The sequence below is a fragment of the Elaeis guineensis genome, chromosome 15 (assembly GCF_000442705.2).
Source record: "Elaeis guineensis isolate ETL-2024a chromosome 15, EG11, whole genome shotgun sequence".
NCBI classification, from domain to species: domain Eukaryota; kingdom Viridiplantae; phylum Streptophyta; class Magnoliopsida; order Arecales; family Arecaceae; genus Elaeis; species Elaeis guineensis.
In genome coordinates, this window is record NC_026007.2 from 37210531 (window position 1) to 37214025 (window position 3495).

Below are 3495 nucleotides of genomic sequence, written 5' to 3' on the forward strand. Positions count from 1 at the left end.
GGCTATGACGATAGCCACAGGTCTACCCTACTATCTTTCGCAATCAATTCCCCTGACCATGGGCGGCCCACTACCAGGCGGTTACAAACATCGCCATCAATCCGTTGCCTCCTCCGCTTATAAAAGGGGGACCCAGATACGTTATTCTTTAAGCTCCTTTTTCTTATCTCAAAACTCTGCTAAATTCTCCGTTCGAGCACTCCATTCTTGTTGAGGCAGAGAACTGACTTGAGCGTCGGAGGGTCTTGCCGGAGTAACCCCATCTCCGGTTTAGACTTCCCTTGCAGGTCCCGGCGGCGACCGCGGCTTCCCCGACTCCAGCTTCTCCGACGCAAGCAGATTTTTGCACCAACAGGATTGGCGCTAGAGGAAGGGTGAACCTTCGCAGCACCCTTGTTCTTGAAGGAGCGCTCAACGGACCCGCTTCCGGCCATCTTTTCTGGCACCCAATCCTCTTTTCCCCGTCCGATGCCCTCTCGCGAGGTTTCTGCATGACTACCTCCGGCTCTGGTCACCGACAAAGGGTGGCCAGGCGACCAGTCCCTGCCGGATTCCATCAATGTCATCTCGGGGGAATCCCGGCAGGAGGCAATCAGCACATCAGCTGCGCCCCTCAAGCGGCAAAAAGTTGAAGAACCCATAGCCTTCACTGAAGAAGATGCCCAGGGAGTCCAATTCCCTCATAACGATGCGGTCGTAGTTTCCTTGAACATAGCAAATTATGACGTCCGTCGCATTCTTGTCGACAACAAAAGTTCGGCCGACATCTTATTCTATAGTGCCTTTTCGAGAATGGCCACTCTTGGCGATCATTTAAGGCCGATTTGCTCCCCCTTGATAGGGTTTACTGGTGACGCCGTTCCAACGGAAGGAATGATAGCTTTAACTGTGACCGCGGGTCAGCATCCAAAGTAGTCCAGAGCCCTGGTGAATTTCCTGGTGGTAAAGGCGCCATCTGCCTACAATGCAATTCTTGGCCGACCCGGCCTCAATGCCCTCAGAGCCGTTGTTTCGACCTACCATTTGAAATTGAAGTTCCCCACCGACAAGGAGATCGGAGAAGTCCGGGGAGACCAAGCGCTGGCCAGGCACTGCTACAGCATCGCCCTGCAAAGGAGCGATCAAGCGGACCTCTGTCCGGTCGATGGGTTGGATGCGCGCGATGACCTCACTGAAGAGAGGGGCGGTCTGATTGAGGACCTAATACCAATTCCTTTGAATGATGGGAATGCGGAGCATGTGGTGTTAATTGGCTCCAACCTGGAGGAGGGGGTGCGGACACATCTCGTGGATTTCCTCCGAAAGAATGCGGACATTTTCGCATGGGTCCCGGCGGATATGCCGGGGATTGACACAGAGGTCATGGAACATCATCTGGCGGTCGACCCTAAACATCGGCTGACAAAAGAAAAAATCCGGAGTCATGCCCCGGAGAGGCAGAGGGCAATAGCTGAGGAAGTAGATAAATTTCTCAAGGCCGGATTTATCAAGGAGGTCAATTATCCTGAGTGGATCTCCAATGTTGTCTTGGTCAAGAAAGCAAACGGCAGGTGGAGGATGTGCATCGACTTCAAAAAGCTGAATAAGGCTTGCCCAAAAGACAGCTACCCCCTTCCCAGGATCGACCAACTGGTGGACGCTACCTCGGGCCATGAGCTTCTTACTTTTATGGACGCGTTCTCCGGCTATAACCAGATTAGAATGGCATTGGAACATGAAGAAAAGACAGCTTTTATCACTAATCGCGGCCTTTACTGCTACAGAGTTATGCCGTTCGGCCTCAAGAACGCGGGCGCCACCTATCAACGACTGGTGAACAAAATCTTCAAAGAGCAGATCGGCCGAAATATGGAGGTTTATGTGGACGATATGCTCGTAAAAAGCAGGTCTTCCGAAAATCATGTCGCCGACCTCGAGGAGACCTTTGGCGCTCTTCGAAAGTATAGAATGAAGCTGAACCCGACCAAATGCGCCTTTGGGGTAACCTCAGGAAAGTTCCTGGGCTTCATGGTATCGGGGCGCGGGATCGAGGCCAATCCGGAGAAAATTCACGCCATCCAAAATATGACTGCCCCAAGGTCGATCAAGGAGGTTCAGTGCCTCACAGGAAGAGTTGTGGCTCTTAATCGCTTTGTCGCGAGGTCGGCCGAACGATGTTTGCCCTTCTTTCAAACCCTCAAGCAACCGAAGAACTTCTGTTGGACCTCTGAATGCCAACAGACGTTCGAAGAATTAAAAAGCTACCTTAGCTCGCCCCCACTGCTGGCGAAGCCCGAGCCTAAGGAGGAACTATTTTTGTACCTGGCAGTCTCTCCCACAGCCCTTGCAGCTATCCTTGTTAAAGAGGAAATGAAAGTCCAGCGATCGATCTACTACATTAGTCACGTGTTGAGGGACGCCGAGACCAGGTATACTAAATTAGAAAAACTGACCTACGCCTTGTTGATTGCAGCTCGGAGACTCCGGCCTTACTTTCAAGGGCACACGGTGACGTTACTCACCGACCAACCGATCAAGGCGGTTTTACACCGAGCTGACACTTCTGGGAGAATGGCGAAATGGGCAATCGAGCTCACAGAATTCGACATCAACTACAAACCTAGACCGGCAATAAAGGCCCAAATATTAGCGGATTTCATAGTAGAATGCACCATCCCCGAGGAGGCCGAACCTGAGCAAAGCAAAATTGACGGCCTGAAGACTCAACCGAACTCCTCCGACGAAGAAGCCAGTTCCTCTGATAGCTTTTGGACCCTCCATGTGGACGGATCTTCCAACATAGCAGGCGCAGGCGCGGGCCTGATCTTGACCAGCCCGGAGGGAGTCGTCGCGGAATACGCCCTACGTTTTGAATTCCCCGCAACAAACAATGGAGCGAAATATGAAGCTCTGATCGCAGGATTGAGGATCGTCAGGGAGCTTGGAATAGATCAACTCCGGGTGCACAGCGATTCCCAACTTGTGGTGGGGCAAGTCAGCGGGAGCTTCGAAGCGCGGGAGGACAGTATGGCCAAATATCTTGAGAAAGTGAAAGAGTTCACCCCTGCCTTTGGCAATTTCGACATCAGGCAAATTCTAAGGTCGGAGAATACCAGAGCCGATCTTCTCTCCATCTGGCGACATCGGCTCCGATCGAATTACCCAAAGGCGTCCTCTTTGAAGTTTTAAAACAGCCGAGTACGAAAGAACCGCAGCTCGTAATGGAGATCGACCACGAGCCCAGCTGGGTCGACCCGCTGATAACCTATCTGAGAGATGGGATTCTCCCCCAGGATGCGAAAGAAGCCCGGAAACTCCGAAATCAAGCCTCCCGGTACATCCTTTATGAGGGCAAATTGTACAAAAGATCGTACTCTTTGCCCCTCTTGAAATGCCTCCGACCCTCAGAAGCTGACTACGCTTTACGAGAAGTACACGAGGGTGCTTGCGGAAGCCATTTGGGTGCCAGGTCTCTATCCCACAAGCTACTCCGTCAAGGATATTACTAGCCAACAA